Source organism: Molothrus ater, assembly GCF_012460135.2.
Source record: "Molothrus ater isolate BHLD 08-10-18 breed brown headed cowbird chromosome Z unlocalized genomic scaffold, BPBGC_Mater_1.1 matZ_random_MA35, whole genome shotgun sequence".
Taxonomy (NCBI): Eukaryota; Metazoa; Chordata; class Aves; order Passeriformes; family Icteridae; genus Molothrus; species Molothrus ater.
The window spans coordinates 1,188,469-1,204,670 of NW_023416471.2; the positions used below are offsets into that span (position 1 = coordinate 1,188,469).

At 36.8% G+C, this 16,202-nt stretch overlaps 1 long non-coding RNA gene across 1 annotated transcript in view; it reads right to left on the bottom strand.

Annotated features, from left to right (window-relative positions):
- The window catches only part of LOC118699586 (uncharacterized), a 34,833-nt gene extending 22,713 nt beyond the window's left edge, over positions 1–12,120 (bottom strand). Inside the window, exon 1 of the long non-coding RNA XR_004982100.2 lies at positions 12,019–12,120. This is a non-coding gene — a long non-coding RNA (uncharacterized LOC118699586). The remainder of the gene's footprint in view (positions 1–12,018) is intronic.
- Positions 12,121–16,202: the final 4,082 nt, after the last annotated feature.

The following is a 16,202-nucleotide window of genomic DNA, read 5'->3' on the forward strand; positions in this document are numbered from 1 at the left end:
TCTGTTCAATTTGAACCAGATGCCTTTCATCAGAGGGCTGGTTTCCGGACTGAATTTAAATTGCTTTTAAAGAGGTTGATGCTTAAATGCACTATAGGTTTTGCTGCAGGTGTTTGTTTTCCTTTTTTTTTTTTCCCTCCTGGTTCCTTTATCATTCCTTTCTATCAGTAGCTGGTCACTCCAAATTTAGCTACCAGCAGTCAAAGGCAGTCGTCAAAAACTGGTTCGCACCTGCAAATCAGATAGTCATCCTTCCTTTCATGGATTATTTTCCTCTTCCCCTCCACCTTCTTTTTAGCCATACTAAGCCTGCCTGTTTAAAAAAGAGTATTGAGTATTGAATTTCAAGGTAAGCTCTTTACAGAGTGAAAAAAAAGATTAAATCAAAAGTGTATTTTTTTTTAACATGTCTTTTTAACATGTCTTTTTTAATGTGTTAATGGCATCTGAGTAGAAGTCATGTCCATGTAAGCGTTTAGATTTGCTGAAATTTTTATGACATTTGCTATCAGATGCAAGAGCTAGCTGAACTTTGAATAGAAGAAACATTCTACTTTTAAGCAAACCAGCTTATTTAAAGGTAAAGAGGTCAGCCTACCAAGAGATGCCTAGAAGCTAAACACAGCTAAGGGCTGCTTAGTGTGCTTAAGAAAATTAAGGTGGAGTGACTGTACATATAATACTGCAGAAGTTTCTATTGCTGTGACCATTTCCCATTCTAGCTAGACATCATTGATGTGCTAAATTGGCAGGAAATTGCATAGCAACCATGACATGTAAACCATTACATGGTGTAAGCTGCTCTCTTGTGTATGATCTCAGTTTCAATCTGCATGAGTTGTTACAGAAGGATTTGTCCAAAAGTTAGAAAGTTTGAAACAACCAAGGGTTTAGATTATGTATGGCACATCGGTATTCCCAGTGGTTTGCACAGTTATTTCATCTGACCTCCAGAAAAGTGCCTCTAGCACTTGTCAGATAGTCAGATTTGGTTTTTCTTACACTCATTGGGGATTAGACTTCTATTCAAGTTCATTGCAACCTGCCAGCAATGGCATTGTCAAGAAGAGCTTTTTGCTATCTTTCTGATCAGCTTAAATATTATTTCCCTTTATTTACTCATTTTAATATAATTTTCTTTGTATGGATGCACTGTATGCAAACTTACTCAACTGCTAAGTTTCAATCTTCAATAAAGACTTAAAAGGCCCACTTTCTTAGTAACTCAAGTTTCTTATTTTTAGTCTGAGACCTTTGTTTACAAGCTCTGCTCCTGCATTTTAGGAACTTTAAATTCTGATATCTGCTTGCAGATCTGTGACTTTGCATAAGCCAGGGTTTTTTCCCCTCCTGTTCCTAGGCAATTGCTGTAGCTGTCAGCACATTCCTGGGTACCTAAGGCAGTAGCTAGCATCTCAGACAGCTTCTTAATGAAAGACCCATGCTGATCCTTCCATTTATGCATTAGGTCATTGACTGATCTAGCACCTACCCTAATCCTGCAAGGTACACCAATCTTGTTTTAATCAGCTGGAATTTGCAGAAATGAGCATTCATAGTGCAAGAGCTCTCCAACATGGTACATGCTGCACCACTTTCTCCAAACATACAGCATAGTGTCCTAAAGTATTAAATTTATAAATGTACATTTGTGAGGAAAGGTATTACAATAAATATAACTGTTGTATTGGACTACATAGTTTATTTAGTTGTTTTTTGCACTGGGTGTTGGGTACATGGTCTGTCCCATTTCCCCTTTCCCCCCAAAAGCCCTGGTGGTAATGGTTTGTCCCAGGTTTACTCCTCCCCTTGCCCTTTCCTCAGTTGTATCCCATTGATTGTGGCTTCCTTCCTCTGCCCCCCTTCCCCGCAGCTTAAAACACCCCCAGGAGGAGATCCCCACTCTTTTCATCTGGGAAGTCACTGGGACCACCTGGTGTCTCCTATCTAGGAAATAAAATAGGACTGTGTTGCCAAGAGGAAAAGAGTGCCTCTGTCTTTTGCCTTTGTCCTATGTAAGATTGTTAGGGCTAAGGTCTATAGCTAGCCAGATTGGACCCGAACATCCCTGCAGGCATGATTTTACATATAACCTTTTAGCAGAACCATGCTATCCACTTACAATCAATCAGGGAGCATACAGGAAGATGTGCATGTAAAAGATAATTTCAGTTTTTCACTGAACAGTGGATACAGCCCAGAACTGTCTCCTAAGACATGGTAAAATTCAGCTTTAAAGGCATAACCTTACCCCAGCATCACTCTATCAGAAAAACCACTTATATTTTCACGATAAAGTTAAAAGTTATTTGATTGATGCATAATTACAATGTCTGTGGTATAAGAAAGGACACTGCTACTGTGCATTTCTTTTCATCTGGATGAGGACCAGGAGAGGACTGTTCCAAAGTGCTGAATGTGTGTCAGAGACAGGATAAGTTTGGTGTCTCAAGCCAATGCCTGTGTGTGTGGCTGGGGGCTGGTCAGACCTTGCTTCGGGTGAGACAGAGCCCTGCCCCCAGACTTGTAGACCTATCAATCAATCAATCAGTCAATCAATCAATCAATCAATTAACCAACCACACAGCAGGGGCAGTGCTGACCCAGCTCCTGACTGGCTGAGTGACCAGAAGTCCCACCTAGAGAAAGGCCCATGAAAGATCGAGGGTTTAAAAGGGATTGACTATGAAGTGGCCATTCATCTAGACCCTCGCTTCTCCTGGAGTTTCTAACTCATGCTGTAACTCTAGGAGCTGGTAGCTGTATGTATGTTTTTCTCTACCCTTTCTGTCTTTTTCTGTACCTTTTCTGTCTTTCTCTCTCTTCTGCTAATTCTCTTTTTCATAAACATTTTTTGGTAACTAAGTATCTTACAGGTTTAAGAATTTCTAGGTTGAATAGGCTGAGTGCTAAATGCTGAATAAATGCTAAGTAGTGTTATAATAAGTGTTTTATATTGCATTTGGTATTGTATTTACTCCTTTGCCAAAGATTCCTTAATTCTCTGTATTTTTGCCAGCAAACCTTTGTGTGATGTTTATTTCTTGAGAAAATCTGGTCAGTTTCTCCTTTGTGTCTACCCAATGAAAAAGAACTTTGGTTTAACCCATACATTATGTGTCCCAGGTGCAACAATGCACAATATATAATATATTTACAGGGCTTTTTTCAAATCAAAAATTTCTCTCTTTTTTCTTTTTAATTTGTTTTGTTTTGTTGTTGTTGTTGTTTGTTTGTGCTTTTTGTTTTGTTGTTTTGTTTTGTTTGGTTGGGTTTTTTTACTACTAATATAAAAGAGAAAGATTTCTCTAAAATATAAGCCAATAACTAGGCCTTCCAAGAAATTTTTATTAGGTATTTACTACATTTTTATGTTTCACTTGTGTGCATGTATATGTGCATAAAATTCACCTGTGTATTTTTGTCCCTTCATTTCTTTATATATGATTTTGAAGAAACATTTTTTTTACTTATTTCTTTGGAACTATGTCTTAACAACTGATTGTCCCAACCCCATGTGATAGTTTCTGTGTATGTTTCCTATGCATCAATTATGTAAGGAGATGCTCTAGTTTGTTTAATGTTTTTGTGCATTTCTCAGTGCTTTCACTTGTATATGGTGAAAGCTTTTCCCCACTGGTATTAGCAGTATTAGCACAGGTTCTTAAATTAACCTGTAACTGAACTGAAGCTGTGACTTATCTTCTTTGGACACTTTGCAATGTTTTTGTCATTCTTTTATATTAAGTAGATAGCAAATCTCTGTAAAGGTTCAGAAATGAAAAATCTGCTTTTGTGGAGGCAGCTGATCACTGATTTCTGTTACCTCAAGATTTCACACAGTATTTTTAATGCTAGGGCTTGAAATCACACCTCAGTTGTCAACATTCATATTTCCTCAATGAGTTGAAAATGAAGGGCTGATATAACAACATTTTATAGCTTCGGAAATGCTCTCAGTGGATCTCACAATTTGCCATTTGGCTGGGGAAATATAAAAACTACATCAAATTCAAAAGAGGAGCCTAAACTTCTTTGGACCAGAACTTTCCTTTGACAAAAATAACATGCACACCAGGACTCATAACAGACATTAACAGTGAGGTTTAAACTGCTTGCTAAGATTTTACAGAAATATTCAGATTTTTAGGTATACATGTGTATTTTTTCTAGTCAAGCAAAACCTGTATACCTATCTGACTGTAGGCATGGTGGTCTGACCTCAGCTGGTGGCCAAGCACCCAAACAACTCCTTCTTACAGCTGCTTTGCAAGACAGGGATGGGGAGAGAGTATACAGAGAATAAGACAGACAAGACAAACAGGTCAAAATAAAATATAACATATTAAAAAAAACAAATAAACTCCTCCTAGACAGGACTATCCCCCCCCCAAAAAAAAAAAAAACAAAACCCAAAACCCTAAACAAAAACAAGAGAATAAAACTAACCCAGAAAAAAACCCCAATACCTCCATAGAAACAGAGGGCAACCTGCCAGCAATGGCATTGTCAGGGCTAAAATTCACTTGCCAGCTCTTCTCAAAGCACAGCTCTGATTAACACGATTCCCAGGGAAGTAAATTTAGAAACATGTATGTGAAAATGTATAAGATGTGGTACATAATAAATGAAGTTACATTATCTAATAGGTATTGAGATTCAAGCAGTTTTGCAGAAAAATGTCCCCAATATCTGTTCTCATTTAATTGGTATCCCCTACCCAGTGTTTTGTCTACAAATCATGGGCTAACCACCTGCACAGACATTCTGTAGGACTACTTGTTGGAGTCACTTTCAAATTGTTCCAAACTTTTGCACTAATTTATTTTCTTTCCCTTTTGGAACACAAAAGAAATGACCAATTAATTTTCTATTCCAGAGGAAAAAAATAAAACCTGAGAACCTCTGTGCCACCTGCCTGAAGCAAATTTTCATTGTTGAGTTATATCAGAGGATTTTAAACTTGAAGTAATGGCAGATCCTTGGCCCCAGCAACATGCACGGCTCAGCTAGAATTGCAGATGATTTTATGTATGTTGCCAGTAAGACCATTTATATCACACTGTAAAAAATGAACATGAAGTAGTGACAAACTTGCTGCTGCTGTCAATCAAGGATGGTTTTGTTTTTCAGTGAGGGCACAATTTGGATGTTTAATACTGCTCTGAAAATGCAAGGTGGATTATAAAATACTAGACAGAAATGGAATACGATTGATTAAAAACTTGCTTGAAACCCTTACATAGACATCAGCAAATTGAGGAAATATGTAAGGATGTTTTCATCAGAGTTTATAGTTAGCATTTATGAATTCAGATACAATGATAGTTAATGTATTAGGTTTATTTAATACCATTTATTAAGGTCCTCATTTTCATTTTTCCTGAAGAACATTACTGCACCGTCTCTATAGTTATTTTTACACTCCCAGATTTTTATTTAAAACAAAAATGCAAGTTTTAATTATCCATCCATGCATCAAGGCATGCATCACTTCTGAAGGATTCCTTTAATACACAAGGACCACTACAGAATCTACAGATCATCTGTAGACAGTTTGTAGACTGTCACTGCTGTGATATTAAAGGGAACAGGTCATGCCTGAACTACTGTTGATACAGACATAGACTAGCAAAAAAATCTTTTAGTATCTCATAACATTCCATCATTCAAGAATAGCTGAGGACAGATGTTTTCCATCCAACTGCAGTATTTTCACACTGCTTTCATTAAGCTGTCATTTTAAAAATTGCTTCAATTTGAGTTCCTTTTCTGCTTTGTTAGTTTTAATGTATTCCACTGCACCTGGTGTGACTGGAAAAGTTGCCTTTGTCCTTATGTATAAATTTACTAGAAATTAGAGCAGACTCACACACACAATTACCTACAAGTCTGAATGTAATCATGCAGTACCAACAGATTTGAACAGTTTTACATCTATTTATGGTCTAATTTTAAAAGCTTTATAATGTATTAAGGAATTGTGAATTCAGACATGTATGCAACTTTGATTTGAAGGAGTTGGTAACTTGGATTTACTAATGCTGTAAAACATGTTGTTCGCTGCGCACAGAAAAGGAATGCTTCAGCTTATCATGAACAGACCTAAATAAAATTCAAAAGCAGCAGTGATTCGGAAAGTACAGCAAATAAATGTGTATAACTGAACCAAATAACCTGCAGAAAGTTTAGAAAGGTGCAGACACTTGGGTCTCAAAGTTTGCAAAAGCTGTGGATATATTTTTTCTTTCAGAAATTCCATTTTTGTTTTTCTTGGTCTCAGACATTTTCTGTTCTTGTAAAATGTTGCACTGAGGAGCTATAAACTTAGAAGGGCAATAAAATATGTGTTCCATAGGAAAAAAATGTTTTCAGAACTTGTGCTGCAAAACACGAAATGGGAAATTGCATCATATACATTCAGAACAACAACAACAAAAGGAATATCTTGCTTCTTTTCCATGAAAATGTAGAATAACTTGAGGTAAATCCTGGTGTTTCAAAAGGTTTAGAAGTGACTCTTACTTCCCTGAGATTAGGAGAAGATAGCTTAAAGTTTAATTCCTTGTTGGAAACCAGAGAGCTGCCCACTCATGCATATGTACATGTGAACAAGGATGATAATTGGATGGCATTACTCTCCTTCTTACAGTCACACTGAAGCAGGGCTGATCAAGAAACTGGGCATCTAGCCTCTCTCCAGATATGCTTCCAGCAGAAAGCCACATGCTGTACTGTGGTCCTGACACCACCAGGTCACATCCTGCAGCATGATCTGATCTGCTGAAACACAGGAACCCTTAGTCCAGCAGCAGAAAAATGCCAAGGACTGTGCAGTTCCTTATTATACATCAATATATTTATATGCATACAGCTGTTTTTAAAGCTATCTATGGAAAACTGTCGAGGGACTGGATGGTGTGAGATGGGGGTAGGGGAGAAAGGAGGGAGGGGGGAAAAAAAGCAAAAAAAAGGAAAGAAAAAGCTTTAAGAGGAAATATTTCCTTTTATACCTGACTTCTATTGTTATAAAAAAGATGAATCAACATCAAGAATCCAAACCTAGTCCCAACTGACTTGATAAGTGATGGCAACAGAATCCTGTCTTATATGAGTATTCTGAAGAGGTATGGATTTTAATAAGTGCCCAGATACTTGGATAATGAGGAATCAAAATTAAGAAAATATAATGAGATTCAGGCTTCTGATGAGAAAAGGACTTGCTGAAAATGAATCTCATCGTTTTCACAGGTATAAGAAATGTACATATTTGTACATTTGCTTATTTGTTTGAAGAAACTGTAAGCCTATCATATAGCAGAAACACTAACTGAGGGTTTTGATTTGTTGGATGCCAGGGTTCTTTTTGTTAATATTTTTGTCTAAAGCACTTGATACTTTACACAATTTAACTTTAACATTAATAGGCCTTAATGTAACTGTTGTTACATATAAGGGAGCTTATTAAAAGATGATAGCTCACTTTTTCTACCAGTTGTACACTGTTCCACTAAGTCATTTTCCCACCCTGTTTGCCACAGGTTGAAAAAAAAGACTTGAGAACAGACTTATGAGATGAAAATCAAATCTGAATGTTTCATCTATTACATTAATTTGCTTAAGGCCAGCATCTGCTTCACTCTTGAGAAGTATGATCTGCTGGAACCCTTCCCCCATGTGTAGCCTGAACAAATTAATGTTCTTGGGTTCAAAAATTTGGACAGTCTTGCAAAGATTTCATAAATACTTTCCATGTCTATGCATACATAGTAACTATAATATCGCACTGCACATTATTCCAGCAAAAACTTAGTCATAGATTAAAAAAATGTTTCTGCAGTATCTTAGCAATGAGTAAAATATTCTAATATCCATGCAGAGAGTATTTATCAAATTTTCTCCTGTAGAATTACATGAAAACTCTTTAATACAAAAGGAAATAAAAACTGGTTTTAAAACTTCTTAATAAGACTAAATGTTAATTGAATTTCTCCCATTGTTGAGAGAATAAAATGTGTAATTATTGATTGTCATGTATCCAGGAGTGCTTTAGTTTAATTTTTAATCTATTTTGCAATTCATTTTTTCTCATTTTTCTTCTATTTTAAATTTAAAATTCTTTCATACAAATCAATTTTACATCAAATTTTTACATTCTATCTTTATTCCCACTGCAGTCTTTTTATCAATATTTTTATCTTTCCTTTGAACACATTCAATTACACTGTATGGAGCTTGCTTAATATCATATATTTTATGTTGCAGCAGAGAGACTTTAATATATGAGTTTCTAAATCTTAATAATTTCCTTCATACAGCATTTCTTTCATTCCACGTAACATAAATTTCACTGATGGCCATAATTTGAAAACCAAGTTATTGTCTTTGTTCTTCACATCCACAATCATTTCAGAGTTCTACAGTATAATATTTCATTATTTGGATTAAATGAATTTACCTTAATTTCTCTCCTCACAATTCATCTACACACGAGGATTCACACTAATAGTTATAGTAGGCACAAGCATCTGAAATAATAAAAAAACTGCTTTTCAATTTATAATTTTTGCTTTTCTCTAGAAGTTTAAAAACTTTCAACCAGATTAGTTTATTCTATGTGTGCTATGTTTATGTCCCTTAGCCTGTCACTGGCACACAGCTGACTTGCAGCTTCCACGTTGCAGAACATATTGGTCAAGTAATTTTTACAAATTTGTTCAATTGTGAGTGTTTACCCTCATATTTGACATGTGATGATTGAAAAAAACTTTACTGTCCTTTACGTAGATGCGCAAATAAAAACAGCTTGAATGATCCAGTTTGCAGTAGAAGTAAAACAAAGGTCTAAATATTATGAGATGGGTTTTAAAGAAGGAGTGGCTGAAAAAAATAGTAATTTTCTGAGTATGAGAATGGCTGAGATGTATATTCTTCTCACTGCATTAATTGTTGTGAATCTGCTTTGCTGAGAGTAAAGTTCTGTGTAGGCCTCTGTCAGCATTTTAGGACACCGCACTTTTTAGTGACCTGCTGGTGCCTCATCAATAATGTCATACTGCTACTGTCATTCAAGACTTGAATGTCATGTTGACACCTCAGCTACACCTTTTAAACTATTTCAGAAGGAAATGGGGCTTCACATACCTTTGAGATGCTTATGCCCCCCACTCAGTGTGCTACAGAAAAGTCAGCCTAAGTGGGAAGTAAAAAAGCAAAGTGCAGCTGACTGAAGAGTTGTGGCACTGGGAGAGGATCCTTACGAAGGTATAGAGTTTGGACCTTATATTCTGTGAAAAGTATATAGAGATATAAGTTCCATTTGAAACACTGAAACAGCTTCTTTCAGTCTTGTCCATTTATTACTTGAAAGAAAACCACATAATATACTTTGAATTAAAGTAGAAATGGTTTTAATACAATAAAATATGCAACTCTAGGAACTGCAAGCACTTTGGTGTTTTACAGCAAAATTTAAGGTGGGACAAACTTAGACCTGTTTTTCAGGATCTGGCGAAGGCTAAAGTGATTAATGAGTTCCATTTTGTATATTATTCACTTTAGTTTCCAGCAGACTTAACTTTGAATAACTGGCAAACTTCACTTCTTATTTATATGCCTCTCCTAAAGGGATTCAGCAAACGATCAATCAGGATAACAAAATCAAAGCTGATTCAAGGCAGGTACAAATTCCCATTTAATGTTTACTTAACCATAGTTGATTTTGTATTGTTTACATATTAATTGCTGCATCAGTCATCCCTGTGAGGCCCAAATAACTTGCCAGGTGGCCTGTGTTGAACTGGGTGGTTCTTTTTTAAAGCTTTAAATTATTTGAAGGAAATGGGGTTTTTTGTACGTTAGACAGAAAAATAATTTCCTTATTCACCAGATCCTGGTAGCTGAAATGGTTTAAAGTGTCCCATCTATATATTTGAGAATATAATAATTCATTCAGGGAAAGGCTGATAGGTGCTTCTTGAGCTAATATCTGCATAAACATTTATCTTCATTTAAGTGTACCCTATCAGTTTTCTCTTTACATCATGATTGTGCTGGCTTCTCTGCAACAGCCTGCTGTGGTTTAGGAATTACTGATTTTCAGTTTACTGACAATTTATTTCCTCTTTGTCCAGCTAAAAATGCTTAAGTAAAACAGAATGTAAATTTTCAGATCAGGGTAAAGATACTAATAAAAAAATTTAATTAAACATTACTATAATCTGCAAATACATTTACAAAGATCTGAGGATTCAATTTTTACTTAGTTTGCTCTCAGATAAACTGAGCCAAAGGCAAAACATTCCTAAGTGTCCAGTTTGCATCCAGAACAAGACGAATTGACAGACAGATGCTCAGACATGCTTGAACTACATCCAAATTAAACTCATCAGATCAAAGGAAGAGAAAGTGTCATAAATGTTTCCTAAAATAACGCATCTTTAGAAAGGAGATGCATTACCTTTTCAAATGATTCTTCAACTTCCTAAATACTCTGGGAAAAGAGAAGAAATGTACCTACAAGGTTAAAGAATTTTAACCTTTTAACAGTGTTTTAAAATCCTTTGAAAAGAGGAAAAATACAGTTCTCCAGCTTTTCATAAAGAGGATACAACAATGTTTTGGTGCTTATGGGTGTAAACAGGTACTTTCTGGATGTGTGTTTCCCTCCCATTCTAACCAGTCAGTTAGAAACTTGTCTGTTTGCATACCTTTTGAGAGATAACTCTGCCTTGCCTTTTCCATAAGAGTAACCCTGTTTAGTGGCTGATTTCACACTCCTGAAACCACCAGAAAACAGTAGCCTACAAGAAAACACTGCCTGAAACCATCCAACAGCTTGTCTCAGAAGCTAGCAGCACATGATTAATGGGACACCTTTCCACCAATGGTATAAACCCTATAGCCAGGAGAAATAATGTGAAAGAAAGATTACCATTTTCTTCCTTTCTGTTTGAGGTAACTCTTAACCCTGTTTAAATAATAGGAAACTGGGAGATTTACAGGGAGCTGAGAATCTGGTGGTCAAAGTCACTGTCCGATATCTTGCTATCAGAATGACAGTGTTAAACCGCACTAAGAATAAACGGATATTCCTGTTAGCTTTTAATTTAAATGGTGTATTCAGTTTCATTAAAAATAATTAAAAGTGGGAAAAAGAAAGAGTTTTGACGCACAACATCTGGGATTTGTAGTAGTCTAAGTTATACAAGAAATGGATTAACGGTTGCCCTGGTTTCAACTGGGATAGAGATAATTTCTTCTTGGTACCTGCTCCAATGCTGGTTTTTCATTCAGTATGAGCATAGAGTTGATAACACACTGATGTTTCAGTTGTTCCTAAGTGGTGTTTATTCTAAGTCAAGGACTTTTTCAGTCTCTCCTGCTTTGCCAGTGAAAAGGTACACAAAAAATGCTGAAAAGGGGCAAGGCTGGGAAATGTGACCTGATATTCCATACTAGAGAATTTCATGCCTAGACTTGTTAACCAGATTATTATTTATTTATTAAATAATGCTTATAATAATACTTACTTGTGGCAGTGGGGGTTTGAAGATATTTGGTCTCTCCCTGCCTATAGCAGTGGGGGTTTGGAGAATATGTTTAGTCTCTGTCTAAAGTTGTTTGCTCCCTGTCTCACCATGGCAGTTATGATAATTCCAGATTTTTCCCTATCCTCAGAAATGATCCTGCCCCGGTAGATTGTCTGTCATGGGTTGTCACACCCCTTTGTCCAGAGGGCTCACTGTCAGTTATGATTTTTCCCTTCTGCCATTGGTCTGTGACTTTCCGCTCCATGTTATGTTTACATTTGTTACTCCAGACCCCTCCCAGCTAGCCAGATGGTCTCCTTATGGGATTCTGCCCCCCTGCCCCCCTCCCCCCCCCCCCCCCCCCCCCCCCCCGCATCCCCCCCAATAAAAGCTGCTGTTTTTCTCTGTTTGGTGCTCTTTTCCCGCGGTACCCCTTTGAGCTGTGCCACTCCCGCATCTCGCCCACTCCTGCAAGGCGCTTCATCACCTGCATCGCTCCTGCGCAGCACGGTAGCCCCGGCTCTGTTCCTGTCATGGGAAAGAATAAAGGCAGCGCAGAGAAACAAGCAAAGAGCCTTTCCTTCTTCCTTCGGTTTGATCCTTAGATAGGGGTCCACATTTATCAGTGGCTCCTGGCGATCCAGATCCCAGCCAGTGGCTGAACCGCGATGCTACCTGCTGGCTAAGTCGGGACGCGGTCCCTCCTGGCGTGCGTGCCAAAAGCGAAACGGGATTGGAGCGCGCAGGCGACCGGCACCACCGCTCCTTCCGCAACCAGGACGCAGCCTCACTTATACACGGAATGGGGAGGGCGTTGATCAGGGTTCAAAGATGGGAATTGGCCTTGGTCAGCAGATGGTGAGCAATTGTATTATACATCTCTGTTTTGTGTTTGGTTTATATAAACGACAATAATTTCACTTCATGTCAATTTTAATTTACAAACTTCATCTTTTATTCTCCTCACCATTTCCTTGGGAAAGGAGAAGAGAAATGAGCTAGTGATTTAGTTGCCAGCTGGCCTTAAATCACAACAAAGGTAAAATACATACTTTTCTGATACAACTGCATTAAAAAATTTTATCAATTTTTGTTATTTTATATTAACATGTAATATCTGTAGAACTTGAGAAACTCTAATTTATATGGGGGGGTGTCTCTTGTTTACTGCCTTTTTTCCTTTATTCTACAGGGTTTTATTTATTTTAACAACTTTGAATAGATTTTATGTTTTCTATATTAAAAAATTCCTTCTTTCACAACGTCCCTTTTACCACAAAGATTGATACGAAATCACTGAATAAAGATATAGCTGGGGATGTAATTTTTTTATTGTCCTTTAGTTTAATAAAAAGAAGAGTGGCGTAAATAGAACAGTCTTCTGACACTATTATGTTGGAGAAAAATGAAAAATTACTTCTGAAATATTCTGTTAGGCTTGAAGAGTGTAGCGTAATGATAACCACTAAGCACATATCTTTAAAAGATTAGTTAGAGACTGTGGTTCAGAGTAAGGTAAATTTTGATCTGAGACTGAAACATTAGATTTTTGTTTGACATGCAGTATGTACAGTTACATTATTTCATAATAGAAATATTTTTCCCCTAGGATTGGTATAGTACACTGCTATTTAGAATAAACAAAAGTCACTGGACAGAAACATGTGTTTATGAACATGTTTAATGATTCTTTTTCTATGGAAGGAGAAAAGAGAAGAGACCTACACTTTCTCTTTCAAAATACCTATAAAAGTAAAAGAAGAAAAAGATGTTGTATGTTTCTTATTTGATTTACGATTAACTGAGTTTTACAAGAGAAGAATTTGTAATTCCACATATGAAGGCATTGTGTAAAAGGGGTTCTTAAAGAAACAAATCCAAAGAATAAATTGTATGTTGCAGACAGCTCATTCAGGTAGCATTTGCATAATTGGGTTTTACACACTTGAGTTAGCGCTCACTGAATTCAGTGAACACGGACTCCCAGCAACTGTGATATAAGTCCGAAGTGTTGCAGATTTTCAGTTTGTGTGACTATAGTTCCATTGTTTTCAATTGGAGGTTTATTGGAATAAGAACTAGAGAAGTAATTTCGGAATTTATGTTTTAGACCGAACATTAAACTGAGATGTGTTAAATACTGTAGTTGCATAAATGTTTAAAATATTATGCTTGTAATAAATCAAGTTTTAAGATTAAATCAATATTTAGTCATTTTATTAGAGCAAATGATGCCAGTATCTTTTTATGCAGGTTTTGCTGGTTAACTGAGAGTTCAATAAATTAGCCTTTCATTTTTTTTATATTTCTCTTTTCTCTATACATTTGTAGTTATGTAGACAATGCTGTTTGAAATGCATGGTGAGGTACCCCAGTTGCTCTATTTTCATATATCCCCTACTCTTCAGAACCATTTCTCAAATAGGGATATATACAGGAAAAAGGAACAATGAGCCAGATCAAGATCAAATCCACTTAAGGCAATATTTTGGGTTGTGTATGATGTAACCAAAAGTGTGTATTCTATCACCATCTCCATAAGGTGTTAAAACCAGGTGAGGCAATGTTCTTTATCTTGCCCACGACACATCCCTGATAACTCCCTCCCTCTGAGGGAGTATCTTCTGTTAATGGTCCATCATGCCTCACTGCATGACTCATAAAATTCCATCATCCTGTTGTGAACTGCTCCACCCAGAGGGAGCAACCAGTCATTCCTACCTGGATATAATCTGAGGATTGGAACACCATGAGCAGCCTCACCTACTGGATTCCCAGAAGACAAGAGCTACATAACCACCATGGGACCTTTAGGGAAAGACCAGACCCTTCTACATGATCACCATATTGACAGAACCACATCTATCACTCCAATAGGACTGCAGCCACCATTTAATTGGACTGCTAATACCACCCTGACCAACAGGGTGTCAACATGTATCCTGATTCCGTCAGGTTAATACAGGAAAGACATTCTGTGCTGTTCTTGTGAGCCAGCAAAGGCCTCCTGAAGATAAAGGAAAGCCCCATATCTCTCCTGAGGAAGACACCAAGGTTGTCACTGACGCTGACAGTTTATATACAGACACAAACGGGACAGGGCCACCGGGATCAGCTTCGTGAGCTATTTATTTTCAGCATCAGTCTCATTACATGGTTATGACAATGGAGAGGAGAGATGCTAACAGCTTGCTGGTCTGGCAGGAAGCCAAAGAAACTTAATGTTACAACATACCATAAATGTGTCTCAGCCAATTACATAGAGTAAAAGCACACTGACAGTAGTTCTATCCAATCACCTTAAGTGCACGGAGCTTTGGTTTAAAACAATAGTGGCCTATTCTCAAGCAAAATGGCTCGTTTATAAGAGACAACAAATAAAGCTCTATTCATAAGCAAAACCTTCTAGATATATACTAAATAAACTTGTTGCAACTTAGAAAGCCAAACTACACAGCTCTATTGTTCTATTTCTCATGTCTTCTCTACCACTTAATTATCTTTTTCTGCTGTGTTAGCACTTACAATTCCTGCTGCATCTGAGGCCTGTCTTTTTTACCACCTTCCCAAAACTCTCTGATTTTTATGGATTCCCACAGTCACCATGGAGATGTGATGAAGGAGAGAAAGTTAAGAGATACAGACTCTAGCTGGCTCACAGAATGAGCTCCCTGGTCACCCACTGAGAACTTTGTTTCTTTCCTATAACCTATGGGCAGTGAATGTGTATGTTGAGTGAATGTAAATATCTTGAAAAAGTATAAAAGCAACATGTTGCTATAATAACTCTCTCTCTTGCACCCTTCTGATGGAGTCATGGTACTTTGTGCTGTGTTGTGCTCTATAACGACAGGTTAAGCCAGTGGTTTTTGCATTTATTTCAATTTTCCTATTAAATTGTAGTTCTGACATGGAGTCTCTCACTAGCTTGCTTTCAAACTAGTACAGGCAAGAAATGTCAAGATTAAGGAAAATAAAAATACATTATTTTCTTTACTCATTGCCCTTTCATTTGAGCTACTAGTCCATCAAAAATAATGTAGGCTACAACAGAAGTGAAAGCATGAGACAAACAACACTAATGCCCAAGATTCAGCCCTGACTTAATAGTATTTAGTGTATTGAAAATTATTCTATGCATTTTCTAAAAATGAATACAGGAAAATGTAGAGTTTTTTATGAAGTCAACTCCATAGAAGTGAGCTGAAGATGAACTACAGGTTAGTAACTATATTCTGGTTTCAGAATATTGCACTATTTGAGGCTTTTTTTATTTAAGACCTGTGAAAAGGCTTACTTGAATTACCAAACAAATGCATGTGAGAGAGAAAAAGTTTATAAGTTACAATAAATATAGTAAAATCATCTCTACAAGCAACAGTAAGACTTATCTGGTTGGTTACCAGATGCTTGAACTGCAGTAAACTTTATTTCCATGAAAACTTATGATTTACTCCAGACCTTGAAGTATTGTAATCCCTAAAAGTGGGATTCATCATCTGATGTGGAGACAATCAGTCTTACACATAGAACTGAGGGGGGTTTTTATTTCATATTGGTACAAAGATGGGTTTTATATGGTAAATCTACAAAGCTAGTGCACTGATTCTTAAAACTTTACACTTTTTCTCATTTTAGCAAACAAAAGAAACATGGTTATTGGCTGCATGT